Source organism: Phyllobates terribilis, unplaced genomic scaffold, assembly GCF_046119375.1.
Source record: "Phyllobates terribilis strain yellow unplaced genomic scaffold, ASM4611937v1 Scaffold_2__4_contigs__length_985480577, whole genome shotgun sequence".
Classification (NCBI taxonomy): Eukaryota; Metazoa; Chordata; class Amphibia; order Anura; family Dendrobatidae; genus Phyllobates; species Phyllobates terribilis.
Genome location: NW_027362762.1, coordinates 814,251,207 through 814,276,097, shown reverse-complemented (window position 1 = coordinate 814,276,097; position 24,891 = coordinate 814,251,207). Strand labels below are relative to the sequence as shown.

The window sequence follows — 24,891 nt, the reverse complement described above, 5'->3', positions numbered from 1 at the left end:
GGTCGGGAGATATAGAAGTCAACTGAACAATTGTTTGTCCGGCAGCTGTCTAATATGTATGGGCACCCTACCCTAAACATTGTGCATATATATGCAACGCAATCCTATTTAAAAAATAACTAAAATGTAATTTATTTTTGATAATTTTTCCTTTTTAAATAGGTTTAAGTTGCAGATTTTTTTTAGATGTAAATGAGCTATACAGGACTATGGGCCGGACACTGGTAGCAAGGGAAAAAGAGAAAGCGAGGAGAAAATGTCCCCTGAGGAGACAGGTGTACTTGCCAGGAGAGTGGCAAGTGTATGCCATCTAAAAGAGGGAAGGGTCAAAGGGCCAGACAAGCAAAGTTGCATCCGAGGGCCGAGGAGAAGAGTGCCTGAGGGGCAAGTGTGTGTGTTCCTGAAAATAAATGAATAAATTGAAAACTGGGTGGTACTATTCCCTTTTTAAAAAGGCCTGTTCTTACATTCTATGTAGGGCCATACCCTATTGACAGGGGGAAAGTAACACCTACTTGTCAATTTATTAATTTCCAGGAGGAACACAGGAACAAAACAATACTGAATTTTAAAGGGAATCAGTCATCTGTTTTTTTCTGTGTAATCTGAGAGCAGCATGATGTAGGGGCAGAGAGCCTGATTCCAGCGATGTCACTTACTGGACTGCTTTCTGCAGTTTTAATAAAATCCTTGTTTTCTCTGCTGTAGATGTAGCAGTTCTTAGATGCTATATTGTGCATAACCCCGCTCACACCACTGATTAACAGCTTTCTGTTTACACTGTACATTGTCGCCAATCTGCCAATCAGCGGTGGGTCAGGCGTTACACATATCAGCCTGACTAGCTTGCATGTGAGACCTAGTCCGTCAGTGATAATCTACTTGTAAGAAGGTGACCGGTGACCGGGACGGTCCCTCTTTGTGCACATAATGTTGTACTCTGTGTTTATATATGAGTATGTATACGACCTAATGTCTGATGTGTTAGTTACAGGGTCAGTATAGGTTAAGTATAGGTAGAGTATTAGATTAGTAAAAGGGTAGTGCAGAGGTGGGCACTATAGCATAGGGAGTATGTAAATCAATGGAGTCCAGCACTCATTTGAAGATATTTATTGCAGTAACAGTATAGTTTATAAATAAATTATAAATTGACGTTTCGGTCTCTATGACTTTCTTCAGATTATACACTAAAGATCAAAAACAAAAATATACATGTATGAACAATTTCACTATGGAGTGGGATCGTGCATGCACCAGAATTTGTGATTAGGAGTGCCGTTCTTCCCTATACAAATAGGGATTTATCAGGTAGGAAAGAGTTAAGGGGTTTAGGAGCTGCTCCAGTGTGGGAGGAGCAAGCTCAGTGAACAACTGAGACACTTCCTGTTTTCAGGCAGTTGTAGTTTGGGTCAGATTGAGAGATGTGACAGAGCAGTAGTTGGAGGTCCGGTGGGCACCAGTAGCACGGTCTGTCCAGGAGCAGAGGAACATCAGTCAGAAACTCTGAAACAGACTTTCCCTTAATGTTCGGGATCTACGGTCCACAGGAGCCAGCAAGAAGCTTGTCTCAAAAACCTTTCCAGAAGGGGAAGTCGGACGGGGAATAGTACAGAGAAGACAGTACGGGACTCTTAGAACTGTCAGTGTCTCATAGGCCAAAAAGGTCGACTGTGGAAGGGACAGCTCAGGACAAGCGGACAGTGAACATCACTACATGCGGTGCAAAAGACGGCAACCCTGGAAAAGTATGTAATCAATGCTGCATACTGTATGAAGTTGAATTCAAATGTTCAAGTAAAGTTCTTTTTTATAAAACGGAGTGGAAGTCCCCTAATGTGTGTGCGGCGGTTCCTGAGGTCGAAGAACTGAAGACAGCAGAGACCTGCGACCGAAACATGAGTGTTACACACCACTCGCACAGCAAAGGAGAATTGGGACATTTGTCTTTGTCAGGGAGCCAGGGTGTGGGAACACAGCAGCCCTTCACCATAATTACCACCCTAAGCCCCTCACATACTGATAAACATTGATTGTATTGAAACTACAGCAAGCTGCAGAGGAAAAGACAAATCCTGGGAATCAGACTCTCTGCCCTAATATTATGCTGCTCTCAGAGTACATAGCAGAAGCCTGTTGACAGATTTCCTTTAAGACATGCTTTATCATTGTTACATCATGGGGAATGCAGACATGTTAGAAGAGCTTATGGATATTGTTTAATGTAAAAACCCATTCATCAATTTTAATTATAAATTATGTATGTTAAAAATGTTATATTTTAAAAATGTTAAGCAAACAAAAAAGGAAAAAGAGGGGTAATAAAGGCACCAAGCGCGTTAAATGATTACGTAAGAATACAATATCATGAGAAAAATATAGAAATTGTATTATTAATAGGACACTGGACAGAACCATTTAAAAACATGATTAAAAAACATGTAAGACAAAAAAGGGGACATATAAACAAAAAAAAATTCCCCTTACAGGAATTGACATATAGATCCAATATAATATATAATTACAAACAATTAGTCCGTGGAAAATATTTAACAGATGTAATAAATAACCTAACACATCTGGTATTTGCACAGCAACATAATTAGGGTATACCCTCCATTATCCAATATATATGGTCCCCAGACAAATGGGATACCTAATATATCATTATACCCCTGAGGAAGCCATAATTGGATGGCGTAACGCATAGGTTTTGTATTTTGACATCTCCTCTGTCTCTCTGTGGATACATATGGTACTTTTTGATTCCTTCTTATTCTGGGACCTTCTAATATTTACTATTTATTTATTTATTAGGCAGGTGCTTCAAAAACGCATGGTAATCCGCACCCCATGGTCCCCAATGGCATTCCGCAATGTCAATGCACATGCTGCGGATTTTTCCGCAGCGTTTCTGCAGCGCTCATAAATCCGCAGCATGTTCATTAATTTTGCAGAAGCGCCGCCATTGACTTGCATTGAGACGCATAATATCCGCGTCTGTACATTTGTACAAGCGGATAACATGCGTCTCAATGTGTGGATGGTACCCAGTTCTGGAGGAGAGGAGACTCTCATCCAGACCTGGGTACCATTGTACCTGTAAAAAAAAGAATAAATAAAGTTTATATTCACCTGTCCGGCGGCTTCTCTCTGCTTGCCGGCAGCGCTTCTCCTTCCAGGACCTGAGATGACGTCGCGGTCATGTGACCGCAGGCTGTCTCGCGATGTGTCGGCAACCCGGAAGAAGCCAGGACGAGCGCTGCAGCACACGCCGGGGCATCGGGGGTGAGTATAGCTTTATTTTTTTTATTTTTACTGTCACACTATATAAATCCATGCCGTTTGCATGGATTTATACAGTGTGACCTAGTTGTCAAGCACTTTCCAAGTGATGCTATCGCCTGGAAAGTGCTTGTCAGTCCGCATGCGGAAACACATGCGTTAACGCATGTGGATACGCATGTGAATACGCATGTATTCCGCGTGTATTCTGCAGGAAAAACGCATGCACAATCTGCATGCGTTTTTTCTGCCAGGGAGATGCAGAAATGCTGCAGAAATTTTCTGCTTCATTTCTGCATCGTGGGCACATAGCCTAACAGGCCAAGTTACATGTTAACATGAGACCCATTCTTTGAGATTGCCTTCACAATTCTTGCATCCTTTGAGCTTTTGAGTTTTTGGATAGTTTCTGCTTGAATTTCTTTCCAGCATGGCAGACTAGCCTCCCAGAGCTGCTGTTTTGATGTAAAATGTCTCCCACCCTCACAAATCTTTTGCCTGAGGATACTCCAAAGGTTCTCAATAGGGTTGAGGTCAGGGGAGGATGGGGGCCACCGCATGAGTTTCTCTCCTTTTATGCCTTTTAGACCCCCAGAGTCTTGCAAACGCTGGGATTCCATATCAGAGCGATAGTTCTGACCTGCAACATCATGGGAACCCGATTGGCTCAGGTCACGATGATGTTAACCCTGTGTTATCTTCTAGATGCCACGATCAATAACGAACTGCTGACCTCCAGGTCTGCCAGCTATAGTGGCCTGTTAGACTCAGCCAGAAGCAGGGTCTAACAGGCGTTCTGACAGTATAAAACTGGCAGTTGTCATGCATTGCAATACATATGTATTGCAATGCATGAAACCAGTGATCAGAGAAATAAAAGTTGAAGTCTCATACAGGGACTAAGTAAAAAAGTAAAAAAAAAAAGTTAATTTTTTTTAAAACTATTTAAAAAAAATCCAAAAAGGAAAAAAACATTAAACCAGTAAATACATCTGTTTATATGAAAACAAAAATAAAATAAAAAAACTCCACATATTTGGTATTGCCACATCCAAAACGACCCGATATATAAAACTGTCACACTACTTAACCCCTTCAGTGAGCAATGTAAAAAAAAAAAAATATGGCAAAAACTATGTTTTTTCATCTTAACGCCGAAAAAAAATGGAATAAACGCTATCAAAAAGACAAATGTAAATAAGAATGGTATCCCTGAAAACGTCATCTTGTCCCGCAAAAAAAAGCTGCCATACAGCTCAGTCAGCCGAGAAAAACATTTCACCTCTCAGAATATAGCGATGCAAATACAATAATTTTTTCTATAAAATATTTTTTATTGTGTAAAAACAGCAAAACATTAAAAAATATATAGAAATGTGGTATCGCTGTAATCGTACTAACCCAAAGAATAAATCTGTGTTATCACTTTTAGCACACGGTGAACGGCATTAAAACAACCGTCAAAAATACAAATCCTGAATTGCTGTTTTTTGTTCATTCTGCCTCCCAAAAATCTGAATAAAAAGTGATTAAAAAGTATTATGTGCCCGAAATTTGTACCAACTCGTCCCACAAAAAACAACCCTTTGCATGACTCTGTCAGCAGAAAAATTGAAAAATTATAGCTCTCAAAATATGGTAATGAAGTTTTTGCAAAAAAAAAGCGTCTTTTAGTGTGTGATAGCAGCGAAACATAAAAACTATATAAATCTGGTATCGCTATAATCACAACTGTAGCATCGGCGTCTCTGTCCCCTGCTTGGCAGAGACGCCGTTCCACTCACCTCCTCGCTCCCCGCGCTCCCCGCTCTGCGTTCTCCAGCGCTCCTCTTCCTGCTGCCGGCGCGCGCAGCTCCCCGGGCACTGTGCTTAGGGCGAGCGCGCGCTCCCTCCCTCTTAAAGGGTCCGTGCACCGTCCTAAGGAGTTCCCGGCCAATAGCCGAGGATCCTCCCATATATAAGGCACCTCCTCCAAAATGGAGGTGCCTGAGCAAAAGTTGTTGCACAGTGTTTCTGACCTCTGCTTCAGCCCTCAGGTCCCCGTGCTGAACTGGCAATCCGGTGAAGTACTCCGGTGGGGGCAGGATTGCAATAGGACCTGCCTGGTTCCGGTTCGCCCGGCTCGTCCTCCACCTACCCTGGCTAATTTACCCGGTCTACCGGCACCTTACTGGTCCTATGCAGATGTCTTTGCTAAAAAGGAAGCAGAGACACTGCCACCTCATAGGCCATATGACTGTCCTATCGACCTGGTACCCGGCGCCACTCCACCCCGTGGGCGTATCTCCCCGTTGTCGTCGGCCGAAACCCTGGCCATGTCGGAGTACATCGAGGAGAATCTGGCCAGCGGATTCATCTGGAAATCTACCTCCCCGGCTGGAGCCGGATTCTTCTTCGTTAAGAAGAAAGATGGTTCATTACGCCCCTGTATTGACTATAGAGGTCTCAACCAAATCACGGTAAAAAACAAATACCCCCTGCCGCTCATCTCCGAGTTGTTTGACCGTCTTAAGGGAGCTAGGATCTTTACCAAGCTAGATCTACGTGGGGCGTATAATCTGGTCCGAATCCGTCAAGGAGACGAGTGGAAGACGGCATTCAATACCCGGGACGGTCACTATGAATACCGTGTGATGCCCTTTGGTCTCTGCAATGCTCCCGCCGTCTTCCAAGAATTGGTCAACGACATCTTCCGTGATCTTCTTTACTCTTGCGTGGTGGTGTACCTGGACGATATCTTGGTCTTCTCTCCGGATCTTCCCACACACTGGAGGGATGTTCGTCAGGTCCTGCTTAGGCTCAGGCAGAATCACCTCTATGCAAAATTAGAGAAGTGCCTCTTTGAGCAGACCTCTCTTCCATTCCTGGGCTATGTTATCTCCTTGACAGGCCTACCGATGGATCCCGAGAAGCGCTCTGCTGTCCTAAAGTGGCCCCGTCCGGAGGGGTTGAAGGTGATTCAGCGATTCCTGGGCTTCGCCAACTACTATCGTCTCTTCATCCCGCACTTCTCTTCCCGGACTGCTCCCATATCTGCGCTCACCCGTAAGGGAGAAAATCCCAAGGAATGGTCGCCCGAAGCTGAGGAGGCCTTCCTTTCCTTAAAGCAAGCCTTCTCCTCTGCCCCAGTGCTGCACCGTCCAGACTGCAACAAACAGTTCTACCTGGAGGTTGATGCTTCCTCCTCCGGAGCCGTAGCAGTTTTGACCCAAAAGTCTTCATCCGGGAGAATGGTAACCTGCAGCTTCTTCTCCAAACTCTTCTCCTCTTCTGAGCGCAACTACTCCATAGGAGACCAAGAACTCTTAGCCTTTAAATTGGCGCTGGAGGAGTGGCGTTACCTGCCTGAAGGGGCTCTATACCCGGTGATCATCTATACGGATCACAAAAACCTGGCATATCTCCCGAATGCCCAAAGACTCAATCCGCTTCAGGCCCTGTGGTCTTTGTTCTACGCCCGCTTCGACTTCGTCCTACATTTCCGCCCGGTGGACAAGAATGTCAAAGCCGACGCCTTGTCCCGATCCTTCCTGTCCTCCGATCAAGAGGAGGAGCCTATGCACATCATCGACCCCTCCAAAGTGATGAATGTGGCCCCCTTGGATCTGACTCGTCTTCCAACCGGTAAGACGTTTGTAGCGGTACCAGATCGTGAGAAGGTTCTTCACTGGGGTCATTCATCTAAACTAGTCGGCCATGTTGGCCAAAAGAAGACCTTCCTACTTATTACCTGGCATTACTGGTGGCCTACCCTGCGCAAGGATGTGGTAGACTTCGTCTCGGCCTGTTCGTCCTATGCCCGCAACAAAGTTCCCAGACATCTTCCAGCCAGTCGCCTCCTGCCTCTTCCCATACCTGCTGCCCCATGGCAGCACATTGGGTGGTCGCCGACCGCTTCTCTAAGATGGCCCACTTCATCCCTTTGCCTGGTCTCCCATCTGCATCGGAGCTGGCCAAGGATTTCTTCTGTCATATCTTCCGTCTCCATGGCCTACCCCTCCACATTGTGTCGAATCGAGGGGTTCAGTTCACCTCACGTTTCTGGAGAGCTACCTGTAAGCTACTGGATGTAACCCTGGATTTCTCCTCCGCCTACCATCCACAGTCCAATGGCCAAGTGGAGCGTATCAACCAAATCCTTACCAGCTGCCTCCAGCACTTTGTTAACGCTCACCATACCGATTGGGTGGAGCTCCTACCATGGGCCGAATTCTCCTACAACCATGAGAGCGAATCTACTTCTAAACCCCCGTTCTTCGTGGTCTACGGTCAACTTCCACGGATTCCGTTTCCCATCTCCGCCTCAGTGGACAACCCTGCCACGGAGGCTCTTGTCAGCGAATTCTCCACCATTTGGGAAAATACTAGGTCCGCACTTCTTCAGTCCTCCGAGCGGATGAAGAAACATGCTGACAAGAGACGTCTGGATCCGCCTCAATTCCGCCCGGGAGATAAAGTCTGTCTCTCTTCCAAGCATGTCCGACTCAAAATACCCTCCTATAAGTTGGGTCCTCGGTTCATCGGTCCATTTGAAGTTCTCAAACAAATCAACCCAGTGGCCTACAAGTTAAAACTCCCAGCCACCTTACGGATTCCCAACTCCTTCCATGTATCTCTCCTCAAACCAGTTGTGTTTAACTCTTTTTCCAACAATCCAGGTGCTCCCCCTGCTCCGGTTTCCACTGAGGACGTTTTTGAGGTAGAGAACATTCTGGCCACTAAGAGGGTAAGAGGAAAAACCTTTTTTTCTGGTGGATTGGAAGGGGTTTGGCCCAGAGGAGAGAACTTGGGAACCCAGGGAGAACATCCATGCCCCACTTCTCCTTGAAAAATTCCTCTCTGGCCTAAAAAAGAGGGGGCGTAAAGGGGGGGGTACTGTAGCATCGGCGTCTCTGCCCCCTGCTTGGCAGAGACGCCGTCCCACTCACCTCCTCGCTCTCCCCTCTCTGCGTTCTCCAGCGCTCCTCTTCCGGCTGCCGGCGCGCGCAGCTCCCCAGGCACTGTGCTTAGGGCGCGCGCGTGCTCCCTCCCTCTTAAAGGGGCCGCGCGCCGTCCTAAGGAGTCCCCGGCCAATAGCCGAGGAGCCTCCCATATATAAGGCACCTCCTCCAAAATGGAGGTGCCCGAGCAAAAGTTGTTGCTCAGTGTTTCTGACCTCTGCTTCAGCCCTCAGTTCCCGCTGCTAGCCTGACTACCAGTCTTGCCCGCCAGCCTGTTACCTGCCTGTTACCTGCCGTGCTTGCCAGCCCGCTCACCTGGGAGCACTTGCCTGTTGCCTGCCTGTTACCTGCCGTGCCTGCCAGCCCGCTCACCTGGGAGCACTTGCCTGTGACCTGCCTGTTACCTGCTTGTTACCTGCTGTGCCTTCCCGGAGGCTCCTGCCGTCACTTGCCGTGACCACCTGGAGACTCCTGCTGTCACTTGCCGTGACCACCTACCAGCCCACCTAGAGACTCCTGCCGTCACTTGCCGTGACCACCTAGAGACTCCTGCCGTCACTTGCCGTGACCACCTGCCAGCCCACCTAGAGACTCCTGCCGTCACTTGCCGTGTCTACCTGATAGCCTACATGAAGGCTTCTGCTCGCCAGCCTGCCTGCTGTGCCTACCTGCTATTCCGGTCAGTCCCTGCCATCTTTACCGTGGGAGTCACCTGCTCCCTTACAAAGTCGTCCCCAGAGTAGCACCTGGTCCCTCGGCTCGGTCCCTCCCTGGTCATGGAGTCGTTAGCCGCCGTACGACCCGGGTCGATCCGGGTTGATACTTAGTTACGCCCCTCTGGGCCCCTCCTTGCACCGTAGCACAGAGGTTCCACCCCCAGGACCCGTAACAACAACGAGCCGAAGAATAAAGTCGTCTAATCTCTTATACCGCACGAGGAATGGTGTGAAAAATATAAATAAAAACAATTCTTGACATGCTATTGATTTGTTTATTCTGCCTTCTAAAAATCGCAATAAGGCTCGGCTCACATTTATCCTGCACTCTGCACTGAGTGCTTACACAGGGGTTCCATGTAAATCTGTGAAAAACCTGATTCACACGTAACCTCTGGTGGAAGATTCCCTATAACGAGGCATATGGAGGCACTGTGGATGCAATCTGGCCTATGATCCGGCACTGTCCGTCTTTTTAAGTGTGCATAAAAGTGCAGTCAACCACAGTTTTGTGCACCGCTGAAAAGAAGGATACCGCTGAACAGAGGCCAGACATAGTCCAGAGTATCTCTGTTGCCTCATTATAGTGAATGGATCCCTCAGGGGTTTTATCTGAATGATGTAATTTGGAGATTTATATGGAAATCCTAATCTAAGTGCTCAGTGCAGAGCACAGGATAAATGTGATCCCAAAAGTTATGCAAAATGTTCCCAATAAAAGCTTCAGCTCAATCCACAATAAAAACAAGTCCCCACTCAGGTCCATCATCTGCTAACGGAAATATCGGGGGCTTCCAGGTTACTGATAGCACAAAGGCTCTGGAAAAGCAATATGGCCCACCCACTCCCCCCCCCCCCCGAAAATAAAATCAAACAAATTTTGCGCTCCCAAATCCAAATGCCTTTATCCCTTCTGAGCCCCATAGTGTTCCTAAACCACATTTAGCGTCCGCATGATTTGGCATTTCTGTAGCGATGAGAGCCCGCTTAATTTACTGGGTGTGTGTCTCCAGAAGCAAGAGCTGGGCACAATGTATGAGCATTACAGCATATTGGGCACTACAACGTACTGGGCAGTACAATGACAGGTTTGCAATTTTCAATATGCAACATCCATTGCTGGTTGCTTCTAGAAAACACCCATGAAGTCAAAATTGTCACTACATCTGTAGATAAATTCCTTGTGTGGTGCAATTTCCAAAATGGGGTCACTTGAGAGGGGATTCTGCTATTTTGGCACTAGGAGCTCTGTATATGGAGTCCGCAAACTTTTCTAAGAAATTTGCTCTCCAAGAGTCAAATAGATCTCCTTTTCTCCTGGTTCCGGCCGTGTGGCTGTGCAGTAATGAACAGCCTCATATGGGGTATTGCCACATTCAGCTGAAATTGTATGACAAATTTTGGTCCATTTTTACCTATTTCCCCTTGTGGGAATGTAAAATCTGGGGCTAAAACTAATTTTTTGGTGGTAAAAATTTAATTATTTTTTCTTCATTACCCAATGGAATAAAATTCTGTGACACACCTGTGGTATCAATATGATCACTGCACTCTTATATGAATTGTTTGAGAGGTGTAGTTTGTAAAATGGGGTCACTTATGTGGGGTTCTGCTGTTCTGGGACCTCAGGGGCTCTGCCAATGTGACAGGGCAATGCAAATCATAACAGCAAAGTCTGCACTCCAATCCCTTCCCTTCTGAGCTCCTTCCCTTCTGAGTTTTGCACTGTGCCTCAAAAGTTGTTTTCGACCACTTATGGCATATTGGCGTACTCAGGAGAAAACGAACTGTACAATTTGTTACGCAATTTCTCCTATTACCCCTTTTGAAAATGTAAAAATTGGGGCCCAAAAAATTTTTTAGAGGAAAAAATAATAATAGTTAATTTACTTAGTCCAATGTTACACAATTTTGGGAATCGCCTGAGGTTTAAATATACAGTTGAAACCAGAAGTTTACATACACTGTATAAAAAGACACATATGCATGTTTTTCTCAATATCTGACATGAAATCAGAATAAACCTTTCCCGTTTTAGGTCAATTAGGATTACCATAAATTTTAATATTTGCCAAATGCCAGAATAATGAGAGAGAGAGAATGTTTTAAGGCATTTTTATTACTTACCGCAAAGTCAAAACTTTACATACACTAAGACTAATATGCCTTCAAACAATTCTGGGCTGGCGATATGATGATGTCATGTGTTTGGAAGATTCTGATAGGGGTTTTGGCAATATCTGAGTTAATTAAAGACACACCTGTGGATGTATTTTAATGCACACCTGAAACACACTGCTTATTTGTGTGGCATCATGGGAATGTTTAAAGAAAACAGCCAAGATATCAGGAAGAGAATTGTTGACCTGCACAAGTCTGGCTCATCTTTGGGTACAATTTCAAGAGATCTGAAGGTGCCTCGCTCAGCTGTACAAACAAGATGGGAATGTCCAGCCATCATACCACTCAGGAAGGAGACGGGTTCTGTGTGCCAGAAATGAACGTGCTTTGGTCCAACATGTGTATATCAACCTAAGGACAAAAGCAAAAGACCTTGTGAAGATGATGGCAGAAGCTGGTAAGATTGTGTCAATAACCACAGTGAAATGAGTACTGTATCAACATAGGCTGAAGCCATTACTCCAAAAAGAACATAAAAAGCCAGATTAATGTTTGCAAATGCACAGAGGAACAAATACCTTAATTTCTGGAGACATGTCCTGTGGTCTGATGAAACTAAAATTGAACTTTTTGGGCATAATGACCATTTGGTTACGTTTGGAGGAAAAAGGGAGAAGTTTGGAAGCCTAAGAACAACATCCCAACTGTGAAACACAGGAGTGGCAGCATCATGTTGTGGAGTTGTTTTGCTGCAGGAGGAACTGGTGCACTTCACAAAATAGATGGCATCATGAGAAAAGAAGATTATGTAGCAATACTGAAGCAACATCTCAAGACATCAGCCAGGAAGTTAAAGCTTGGGTGGAAAGGGGTCTTCCAAATGGACAATGACTCGAAGCATACTGCCAATATAGTAACAAAGTGGCTTAAGGATAACAGAGTCAATGTTTTGGAGTAGCCATCACAAAGCCCTGATCTCAATCCTATTGAAAATTTATGGGCAAAGCTGAGAAGGCAGGTGCGAGCAAGGCGACCTACAAACCTGGATCAGTTACACCAGTTTTGTCAGGAGGAATGGGCCCAAATTCCGACCAACTATTGTGAGAAGCTTGTGGAAGGATATCCCAAACGTTTGACCCAATTCATTCAGTTTAGGGGCAATGGTACCAAATACTAATGAAATGTATGCAAACTTTTGACTTTGCAGTAAGTAATAAAAATACCTTAAAACATTCTCTCTCATTATTCTGGTATTTGGCAAATATTAAAAATGATGGTAATCCTAATTGACCTAAAACGGGAAAGGTTTATTCTGATTTCATGTCAGATATTGAGAAAAACATGAACATGTGTCTTTTTATATAGTGTATGTAAACTTCTGGTTTCAACTGTACTCACTACTTCCCTAGAGAGGTGTACTTTCCAAAATGGGTTCACTTGTGGGGGTTTCTGCTGTTTTGGCATAACAGGGGTCTTCAAATGTGACATAGCGTCCACAAGCTGTTTCAGCCAAAATGGCGTCCCTTCCCCTCCGAGCCGTGCAGTGTACCCAAACAGTAGTTTTCTACCACATTTGGGGCATCAGCGTACTCAGGAGAAATGGCACAATAAATGTTATGGTCTATTTTCTCCTGTTACCCTTGCAAAAATAAAAAATTTCAGGCTCAATGTTGTAAAATTATGTGAAGCACCTGCGGGTTCAAGGTGCTTATTACAAATCTAGATGAATTCCCTGAGGGGTGTCACTTGTGGGGGTTCCACTTTTTAGGCCCATCACGTGCTCTGCAAACTTGACATGGCTATCAATTCCAGCCAATTTTGTGTTCCAAAAGTCAAATAGAGCTCCTTCCCTTCCGAGCCCTGCAGTGCGCCCAAACAGTAGTTTTCCACCACATGTGGGATATCAGTGTATGGCGGAGAACTTGCACAACAAATTGTATGGTCAATTTTCTGCTGTTACCCCTTTGGGTCTAAAGTAATATTTTTGTGGGAAAAAGTAAAATATTCATTTTATTCCTTCCACATTGCTTTAATTCCTGTGAAGCACCTGAAGGGTTAGTAACCTTCTCGAGTGTGGTTTTGAGCACTTTAACTGGTGCAATTTTTAAAATAGTGTGACTTTTGGGTATTTTCTGTCACATAGGCCCCTCAAAGTCAATTCAAATGTGATGTGGTCCCTAAAAAATTGGTTTTGTAAATTTGTTGGAAAAATAAGAAATTGCTGGTTAACTTTTAACCCTTCTAGCATCCTAACAAAAAAATATGTTTCAAAAATAGTACTGATGTAAAGTAGACATGTGGGAAATGTTATTTATTAACTATTTTGTGCGAAATACAGTAACTCTCTGGTTTAAGGGCGTAAAAATAAAAATTTTCAAAATTGCGAAATTTTCGCCAAAATTATATTTTCACAAATAAATGCAAAAGATATCGAACTAAATTTACCACTAACATGATGTACAAGATGTCACGAAAAAACGATCTCAGAATCACTGGGATACATTGAAGTGTTTCAGAATTATTACCACATAAAATGATACTGGTTAGAATTGACAAAACTGGCCTGGTTAGGAAGGTGAAACCAGATTCCGGCGCGAAAGGGTAAAAACACCACTCCAGCGTTTTTTTTCAATTTGTCTGTTGGAATGGAGCCACTAATTTAAGTACCCTGCACCTATTCTTACACTTACCAACCGCTGTCTTCATCTGTTATCAACGCTGCTCCGGTCGGTCGTCTGCAGGTTATGACCTGCCGGATCGTTCCAGTGTTTGTTCTGGCTCTCATAAACTTACAATGAGTTGTGACTTCCATATCGCCCAGCAAAGTGCTCATAGACTTACACTGAGAGCTTGTGACTGTTACCTCTGACTCCCGATCAGTCAGAAGGTACAGTCATAAGATGACGGTGTGGGACCATGGTGACGGCGGGAAGAGCTGAGGATGGTGACTGGGAACTATAATACTAGGGAACTTACATTAGTTGCACCACTAAAGTGCTGAAATAAAAAAAAAAAGCTGGAGAGGTGTTTTAAATCACCCACCATTTAATGACAATGAGATGACTCAATTATTCTGTCCTAGTCTACACAGTGCAGCAAGCTACAGAAAAGAAGAAACTCTCAGTGTATATAACCAGTTTGAAAACCTGCTTTTCTACATTTTGTTTTATCCTACTTCAAAACCATAATTTTGTTACTTTTCAGGCAATTAGAAGTGCTTTTGTGCATTTTTCCTTGTCTTGCTGCGAAACCCAACAGCACTTGAGCTTCAAAAGCAAGTGCTTCAAATTTGCCAAAATTAAAAAAATCATGAAAATACTTTTTTTTTTATTGTAAGTTATGTATGGTATGTTTATAATATATGATATCAATATAAGCACTACTATTCATTTTAGTGAATTAAAAAGTTTATTCTCCAAATTAGTGAAGGTCCCAGTAGCAGCACCAAGGTTTTTTTTTCAGTAGAACATCACATTCAGGCTGGACCTTCAGACTATACACGACACGTTGTACTCTACAGAACATGATAACCGCTCTATATTTTAGGTGAACTGTATGTAGCACAGGAGGCTGTTACAGAAAATGCTCTATTTAAATGGTACAGTGGTCTTTTTGTCAAATATTTTTCCAAGAAATCAAAATTAGGTTTTCTTTTTTTTTTTCAGGAAAAATACATTCTTAGACTTTTCCTGTGCTCATTCTCAGAAACTACTGAACCATTGAGTTGGCGGCATGAAATCTTTATAGATATTTTCTTAAGAAAACAGTGTTGAGTAGTTTCTACAGTTTCAACATTAAGAGTTAAAGTCTAGCTCCAGCCAAAAATACAAACTTAACTTTGCTTCTATATCCTCATGTTCAGTATTTCTCTTGTAAGCTCAGATGCTTGGGCTTCAGATTTCCGTTATTTTTTGACAAGCTACTTCCTGTGAGCCATATTGGCTATGATAGGACTAATATATTAGTCATCATTCTGGCCATGTGTAATTCTTTCCATGTATGTAAGGCTTTTCCTCCAAATTCAACTCACTCTGTCAATCAATGTGAAACAATCGTACTACCCCCTCAGTATATTTTCAATTGTGGCACATCAGATATCCCAGAGGAAACATACAAACTGCATGCAAATGTTGCATGTTGGTCTAATATGAACCATGGACAGCAGTGCTGCAATGCAACAGTGCTAATCCCTGAACGCCTATCCTGCACGAAAAAGAATGCAAGATACCAAGTAGGAATTACATAGTTATATGAAAGAATGACACAGGTTCATCAAATTCAACCTTTCTGGACCATTTATACATTACCATACATACAGTGGAGAAAATAAGTATTTGCTTCATTGCCGATTTTGCAAGTTTTCCCACCTACAAAGAATGGAGAGGTCTGTAATTTTTATCGTAGGTACACTTCAACTGTGAGAGACATAATCTAACAATAAAAAAACAGAAAATCACATTGTATGATTTTTGCATAATTAATTTGCATTTTATTGCATGAAATAAGTATTTGATACAATAGAAAATTAGAAATTAATATTTGGTACAGAAACCTTTGTTTGCATTACAGAGGTCAGACTATTCCTGTAGTTCTTGGGCAACATTAAGTTTCAGCTCCCTCCAAAGGTTTTCTATTGGGTTCAGGTCTGGAGACTGACTAGGCCACTCCAGGACCTTGAAATGCTTCTTACGGAGCCACTCCTTAGTTGCCCTGACTGTGTGTTTCGGGTCATTATCATGGTGGAAGTCCCAGCCATGACCCATCTTCAATGCTCTTACTGAGGGAAGAAGCTTGTTGGCCAAAATCTCGAGATACATGAACAAATCCATCTTCCCTTCATTACGGTGCAGTCATCCTGTCCCCTTTTGCAGAAAAGCACCCCAAAGTATGATGTTTCCCCCACCATGCTTCATGGTTAGGACGGTGTTTTTAGGGTTGTACTGGTCCTTCTTCTTCTTCCAAACTCGGCGAGTGGAATTGATACCAAAAAGTTATATTTTGGTCTCATCTGACCACATGACTTCAGACATTTCCTGTAATTCTTGACCAAGTTTGCACACACTGCGGCAGGGATTTTGGCCCACTCCTCCATACAGATCCTCTCCGGATCTTTCAGGTTTCGAGGCATTTGCTGGGCAACATTGAGTTTCAGCTCCCTCCAAAGATTTTCTATTCAGTACAGGTCTGGAGACTGGTCAGGCCACTTCAGGACTTTGAAATGCTTCTTACGGAACCCCTCCTTAGTTGCCCTGGCTGTGCATTTCAGGTCATTGTCATGCTGGAAGACCCAGCCACGACCCATCTTCAATAGTCTTACTGGGGGAAGGAAGTTGTTGGCCAAAATCTCGTGATACATGACACCATCCATCCTCCCCTCAATACGTTACAGTCATCCTGTCCCCTTTGCAGAAAAGCACCCCCAAAGTATGTTGTTTCCCCCACCATGCTTCACGGTTGGGACGGTGTTCTTGGGGTTGTACTCATCCTTCTTCCTCCAAACACCGCCAATGGAGTTGATATGAAAAAGTTCTATTTTGGTTTTATCTGACCACATGACCTTCTCCCATGCCTCCTCTGGATCATCCAGATGGTAATTGGCGAACTTCAAACGGGCCAGGAAATGTGCTGGCATTAGTAGGAGGACCTTGTGTGCCCTGCAGGATTTTCATCCATGACGGCATAGTGTTGTCCAAACTCTCTTCAGGTCATTGAACAGGTCCTCCCATGTAGTTCTGGGCTGATTCCAAACCTTTCCCAGAATCATCCCCCCCCCCCCCCAGGTGAGATCATGGGGCCCGAGAAAGATTGACAGTCATCTTGTGTTTCTTCCATTTTCTAATAATTGCGCCAACAGTTGTTGCCTTCTAACCAAGCTGCTTGCCTATTGTCCTGTAGCCAATCCCAGCCTTGTGTGCAGGTGTACAATTTTGTCCCTGATGTCCTTTAAACAGCTCTTTGGTCTTGGCCATGGTGGAGATGTTGGAGTGTGATTGATTGAGTGTGTGGACAGGTGTCTTTTACACAGGTAAGGAGTTCAAACAGGTGCAATTAATACAGGTAATGAGTGCAGAAAAGGAGGGCTTCTTAAAGAAAAACTAAAAGATCTGTGAGAGACAGAATTCTTGCTTGTTGGTAGGTGATCAAATACTTAGTTCATGCAATAAAATGCAATTTAATTATTTAAAAATCATACAATGTGATTTTCTGTTTTTTTATTGTTAGATTATGTCTCTCACAGTTGAAGTGTAGCTACGATAAAAATTACAGTCCTCTCCATTCTTTGTAGGTGAGAAAACTTGCAAAATCGACAGTGTATCAAATACTTATTTTCCCCACTGTATATATACAGTTATACATTTCTGATATATGGACAGCATATATCAGACACTGGCAGTTATTTTCCTGGTGGGTTAAGACAGCAAAGCTACGTGCATATTGTGCATTTTTTGTGCGTTTTCGCAGTGTTTTTTCAGCACGGAAAAGCACCAAAAAGGCTAGGTAATCCATCTGCCAGCTAATGCAATAACAATCATGTGCTGTGCCCATGATGCAGAATTTTCCTCTCAGGATGGTCATTGGGTTAAAATCCGCAGCATATCCATGCTGATCTTCAGCTGACGAACTCAGGTGACCTCAGCCAGCAGCACAGCAATGTACGCTGACAGTGCTGTCTTCTACAGCAGTCACATCAGTGATTCTTGTGGCTACTGTAGAAGTGAACCGGATTGCCAATGGACAATCTGGATTACGTCATGACAGCAGACAGGTGAGTGATATAGTTGTTTTTTATTTTTGTTTTTTTTTAGAAGACGAGGGATTCGGGGATTAGGCGATTAATAAATAAGTTATTAAAACCTTGTGTCATTTTATTTCAATATAAGACTTTATTCTGACCGTGTCTTTATTGAAAAAGTGTTGAAACCCTTTACTACGGGGTTAGTAATGGGGGTGTCTTATAGATGCCCTACATTACTAACCTGGGCTTCATGTCAGCCATCAATACAAGGCTGACATGACCCCCCCACCCTATTACCCCACCGCTACATGGCAGTGGGAAGAGCGGCGGCTAAGCGCCAGATTTGTCGCATCTTATTGATGCGCCATTTCTGGGACTGCTGAGGGGTGATATTATTAGCTGCGGAGGGGGCTAGTATCCATAGCCCCTTCCCTTGCTATTAATATCAGCCCACAGCTGTCTGTTTAGCCTTTTCTGGTTAGATTTTATACGTCAATTTTTTTCTGGGGTCCCCCTGTAATCTAACCAGTAAAGGTTAATCAAACAGCTGTGGGCTGTTATTAATAGCCAGGGAACATTTTTGGCTAATGGCCCCTTTTCCCGGCTTGTAATATCAGCTCCCAGCGGTCAGCTTTCCCTCTGCTGGTTATAAAAATGACACGGTGGCCCAAGCCATTTTTTTTTTAATTTTATGCTATGTGCCCACGATGCGGTCATAGCAGCGCTTTGGACACAGCATATTTTTGCTGCGTCCCAAACGTTGCATTCTATTGAACGCAGTTAAATCCACATGTGTTCACTGGGCCATGCGGATTTACCACATTCAATACATTCTAGTGGTTAAATTTCTGTTGCGGAGACTAGCGACTCCACAAGAGAATTTGACATGCAGGGGTCCTGAAAGACGCGCCGCATGTCTGTGTCCGTGGGTGATCCGCAGCCTCAGATGCATGCATAGTTGACATGGGATTTCTAGAGATCACATCCACTATGCTGTAACATCTGGACGCTGCGGGTTTGACGCTGCATAAACATGCAGCGTCAAACCCGCAGCAGCTCCTGATCATGGGCACGTATCCAAACTCACCAGCAGCATGTCAATTTCTGTAGCGGACACGCTAGTCTCCGCAGCAGATTTTGACCTATTGAAATGTCATTATATGCGGTGGATCCGCATGTATTTACAACAAAAGAGCGGCGTTTTGGACACAACAAAAATACGCTGCGTCCAAAGCGCTGCTGGTTGCTGATCGGGGGAACGTAGCGGCTAACTAAACATTTGTGAGCTGTTATTAATAGCCAGGAAACATGTTTGCCTAATGGCACCTTCCTAGGCTAAAAATAGCAGCTCTCAGCTGCTCCAGAAATGACTTGAATGGAAATGCTAATGAGATTGGGTGTATGGGATTAGATGACACCTAGTCCTTTTGTTAGTGATGACAAGGTGTCAATCAGACCCTTTCATTACTAAACCTAATTAAAGCAAAGAGTTAAATAAACACACAGAGTAAAACATTTTATTTGAAATACAGCAAACACATTCTTTAATCATTTAAATTAACCAATATACTCATTGCAGGTCTGAAGGTAATCCAAGGGTTAAAGCAATGTCTCATATTTCTTTTTTCAAATATCTTTATTTAGCTCCAAAAAGTGTTCATTGATGTACAAAAACTGCATCAAAAACCGAGACAAAAACGTGTCAAAATCGTGGCAAACCAAGCATTTTTTCTGCAGCGTTTTTCCTGCCAAGAGATGCAGAAACGCTGCAGAAATTTCTGCAATCAAATCCTGAACGTGCGCACATAGCCTAAAGGGGTTATTTGTATTATACATACAGTACACACCAAAAGTTTGGACATACCTTCTCATTTAAAGATTTTTCTGTATTTTTATGACTTTGAAAATTGTACATTCACACTGAAGGCATCAAAACTATTAATTAACACATGTGGAATTATATACTTAACAAAAAAGTGTGAAACAACTGAAAATATGTCTTATATTCTAGGTTCTTCAAAGTAGCCACCTTTCGCTTTTATGAGTGCTTTGCACACTCTTGGCATTCTCTTGATGAGCTTCAAGAGGTAGTCACCGGAAATGGTCTTCACTTCACAGGTGTGCCCTGTCAGGTTTAATAAGTTGGATTTCTTGCCTTATAAATGCGGTTGGGACCATCAGTTTTGTTGTGCAGAAGACTGGTGGATACACAGCTGATAGTCCTACTGAATAGACTGTTAGAATTTGTATTATGGCAAGAAAAAAGCAGCTAAGTAAAGAAAAACGAGTGGCCATCATTACTTTAAGAAATGAAGGTCAGTCAGTGCGAAAAATTGGGAAAACTTTGAATGTGTCCCCAAGTGCAGTTGCAAAAGGCATCAAGCGCTACAAAGAAACTGGCTCACATGAGGACTGCCCCAGGAAAGGAAGACCAAGAGTCACCTCTGCTTCTTAGGATAAGTTTATCCGAGTCACCAGCCTCAGAAATCGCAGGTTAATAGCAGCTCAGATTAGAGACCAGGTCAATGCCACACAGAGTTCTAGCAGCAGACACATCTCTGCAACAACTGTTAAGAGGAGACTTTGTGCAGCAGGCCTTCATGGTAAAATAGCTGCTGGGAAACCACTGCTAAGGACGGACAACAAGCAGAAGAGACTTGTTTGGGCTAAAGAACACAAGGAATGGACATTAGACCAGTGGGAATCTGTGCTTTGGTCTGATGAGTCCAAATTTGAGATCTTTGCTTCCAACCACCGTGTCTTTGTGCGACGCAGAAAAGGTGAACGGATGGACTCTGCATGCCTGGTTCCCACCGTGAAGCATGGAGGAGGAGGTGTGATGGTGTGGGGGTGCTTTGCTGGTGACACTGTTGGGGATTTATTCAAAATTGAAGGCATACTGAACCAGCATGGCTACCACAGCATCTTGCAGCGGCATGCTATTCCATCCATTTTGTGTTTAGTTGGCCCATCATTTATTTTTTAACAGGACAATGACCCCAAACATACCTCCAGGCTGTGTAAGGGCTATTTGACCAAGAAGGAGAGTGATGGGGTGTTACGCCAGGTGACCTGGCCTCCACAGTCACCAGACCTGAACCCAATCGAGATGGTTTGGGGTGAGCTGGACCGCAGAGTGAAGACAAAAGGGCCAAGAAGTGCTAAGCATCTCTGGGAACTCCTTCGAGATTGTTAGAAGCCCATTTCCGGTGACTACCTCTTGAAGCTCATCAAGAGAATGCCAAGAGTGTGCAAAGCAGTCATCAAAGCAAAAGGTGGCTACTTTGAAGAACCTAGAATATAAGACATATTTTCAGTTGTTTCACACTTTTTTGTTAAGTATATAATTCCACATGTGTTAATTCATAGTTTTGATGCCTTCAGTATGAATGTACAATTTTCAAAGTCATGAAAATACAGAAAAATCTTTAAATGAGAAGGTGTGTCCAAACTTTTGGTCTGTACTGTATATGGGTTAATGTATAGATAAAATAAACTTTTAATCTAAATAGGTCCTAAATTCTTTGCTAATGAATTTACTAATTTCTTACTAAATATTGGGAAACTGACAGTGGATACATGCTGCCAGATCAACGGCAGCATGTATCAGAGACACTGATAGTATGATTGTAGCCAGGTATGTTCAACTCTGAAACGCTGCAGCATTTCAGAGAAAAACATACTTTAAAAGCCTCCAGGGATTAAGCTGCACATGAGACTTGTTGGAAAAGGGGGACCCCAGAGGCTTCTCTCTACTTGCTTTGAGTGACAGGTCTCTCCCTGCGTGCATGTATAAAGAGACCTGTTAGTCGCTGGTAGCAGACGGGGGGCGGCTCTGAAAGAAGGCTTTTCTCTGAAACACCGCAGAATTTCAGAGTCAAACATAACTGGAAAAATCATAGTGCCAGTGTCTGATACATGCGACCGATGGATAAGGCAGCATGTATCTGCTGGCAGGTTTCATTTAATTAGCAGGAAATTAGTTCATTTATTAGCAGAGAATTCAGGATCTACTTAGATGAAAATGAATTTTATGTATACTTTAAAGCAGGGGTGGACATACCACCGGTGTAGCTACATCACGGCCCGGAGGTGGAGGGAGCCCTTGCAGCGAGGCTAATAATGAGGGCAATCTGGCCTGTTTCTTGGAGCCCGAGTCTACGGAGGGCCCATAGCCAGATTGCCCTCATTATATACGGCATGTTGGGCAGGGAGCGATCTTGCAGCTCCACTGCCTACATGAGAAAATGGCAGTGGAGCCGCAGGATTTCACCCTCTGCTTCCTGTCCGGCACTTTCTCAGTGACACAGGCGCGCATAGCTTGTTGACGTCAGCATGCAGCGCGCGCCTGTGTGAGAGAGAAATTTGCCGACGATGATGATGTGGGGGAACAGACGGAGAGGTGAGTGTGTGTTTTTTTTTTTTTTAATACACTGGGGAGAGGATAATTATGAGAGTGGGGAGCGGAAAGTGATTGGAGTGGGGAGATGACAAAGTGATTGGAGTGGGGAGATGACAAAGTGATTGGAGTGGGGAGATGACAAAGTGATTGGAGTGGGGAGATGACAAAGTGATTGGAGTGGGGAGATGACAAAGTGATTGGAGTGGGGAGATGACACAATGATTGGAGTGGAGAGGGGATAGTGATTGGAGTGGGGAGAGGAAAATGATGGGAGTGGGGAGAGGACAATGATGGGATGTGAGGGAGAGGACAATGATGGGATGTGAGGAAGATCACAATGAAGGGGGTGGGGGATTGGGATGGGAGTAAGGGGAACTTCTAATGGATTTATGAACAGGGAAGGGGGAGGAGGACGTTAGATATGGATGTAAAATGAATTAGATGGTGGAGGAGGATGCTAAGTCCCTGATAGCGTTCTCCCCCATCCCACAATTCATTATGACACTATCAGGGACTTAAAATTTATTGGGAAGCAGGAGAGGAGGGGGTAAGGTGCATAGGACACTTTATAATGAATTGAAAGGTGGGAGAAGACCCTGTCAGGGACTTGTAATGAATTGGGAGGTGGCGGAGGATGCTCAGTACCTGATAATGTCTTCTCCCACTCCCACCACCAAATTCATCATGATGCCATCAAGGACTTATAATGAATGGGGGGGCACAAGACAGGGACTAAGGCTATGAGCACATGTTTAGGATTTGCAGGAGAAAATTCTGCTGCATATCCTAATGTGCTGGCAGGAAGAACGCTGCATAAAATACATTTTTTTGCCATGTTTTTGACATGCTTTTGTTGCGTATTTTCCCCCACTAGTATGGGTGAAATACACTGCAAGAATTGACATTATGCAGATTTTAATTTGCTGTAAATCTGCAAGGAAAAAATAAGCAACATGTGCAAGAGACTTCAGTGATCTCATTCACTTTGCTTGTACATTAAACCTTGCAAATTTTCAGTGTGCACATAGCATTATGTTACGAATCCAGGTGGTGGAACCTCTGTGCTGCGGTGCAAGGAGGGACCAGAGGGGCGTAACTAGGTATCAACTCGGACTGACCAAGGTCGCACGGTGGCTCAATTGACTCCGTGAACCAGGGAAGGACCGAGCAGAGGGACCCGGTGCTACTCTGGGCCAGTCCTTGTATGAGAGCAGGTGACTCCCAGGGGTCAGAAGGCAGGGACTGACCGGTACAGCAGATGAGCACGGCAGGCAGGCTGACGGGTGATCCGGGTAGACAGACTGGCAGACACCACGGGTAACTGGCAGGAGCCTCCAGGTAGGCAGGCATGGCAGGTAACAAGCAGGAGCCTCCAGGTAGGCTGGCTGGTAGGCACGGCAGGTAACTGGTAAGTTCTCCGGGTAGGCAGGATAGCCTGGCCCATAGACAGACTGGCGGGTTGGACCGTAGGTAGACCGTCAGGCTGGAGAGTGTACTTGGTTGGCGGAGACAGGTAGCCGTTGAAGGCTCCGGATATGCGGACTGGCCAAGCCCATAGACAGACTGGCGGACTGGGCTTAAAGCAGACTGTCGGGCTGGACTGGTAGTCAGGCTGGCGGACTGGACTGGTAGTCAGGCTAGCGGACTGGACTGGTAGTCAGGCTAGCGGACTGGATTGGTAGTCAGACTGGCAGCAGGACCTGAGGGCTGAAGCAGAGTTAGTACACAGAGCAACAACCTTGCACGGGCACCTCCATTTTGGAGGAGGTGCCTTTTAAATGAGAAGTCCTCCGGCCATTGGCCGGGGACTCCTTAGGACGGCGCGCGCGGCCCCTTCCAGAGGGAGGGAGCATGCGCGCGCGCCCCCTAAGCACAGTGCCCGGGAAGCTGTTCGTGCCGGTAGCTGCAGGAGAGCCGTAAGACGCCGTGCCAGGAGCGCGGCAGTAAGGGGGACTGCGTCTCTGCCTGTCAGGGGGCAGAGACGCCGATGCTACACATTACAGTTAATTGGGAAAAATCACAGAGACTGAATAATTTATATTTATTAGGCGGCAGAGATTATAGTTAATGGGGGGCACAGTGCTGCTTATCACTCTATATATTTTGATTGTTGCGTGACTAATAGCATATTAATGGTGGGGTACATATTTGTATTCGGGAGTGTAGTGTGGGGGATTTTTTATTGAGGAGATTCAATATATGTGACCTTGCTATTTTCAGGGCTGCGGTGATCATCATGACAAGACAAGTCGTGGCTGGGAGAGGTCGACATGAAGGTCTGACCAGATGGAGAAGAAAGAACAGAAAATGTTGCTAATCAGAAAAGACATCAGTCGTAAGTTCCTGGATGTAAATATTATTTTGTTTCTGTTCTGTAGGAATTGGAGTGATAATGTTATTTGTAAAATCCCTTAGGTCACATTCTCATATTTGCATGGAATGTCTGTGTGCTGCCAGATTTTTTTATCGGACAGCACATGGACTTGTAGAGTTTTATAGATCCATTCACACATCTGTGAAAATCACGGATCTGAGAATGAGATCCGTGAGGGTCAGAGAATGTCCTGTTCTGATTTTGAGGATCAGAATAGGACATGCTAAATGCCTCTGTAAAAGCGGGCTGCACACCGACACTCCACACAGATGCAGGAATGTAGCCTTATTGTGTATAGCACAGTCCCTAAGTGTATA

General features: G+C 44.3%; 1 long non-coding RNA gene across 1 annotated transcript in view; it reads right to left on the bottom strand.

The window, feature by feature from the left end:
- Positions 1-24,891, bottom strand: part of LOC141252999 (uncharacterized) — a 229,971-nt gene that overhangs the window by 22,156 nt on the left and 182,924 nt on the right. Inside the window, exon 2 of the long non-coding RNA XR_012314186.1 lies at positions 11,308-11,473. This is a non-coding gene — a long non-coding RNA (uncharacterized lncRNA). The remainder of the gene's footprint in view (positions 1-11,307; positions 11,474-24,891) is intronic.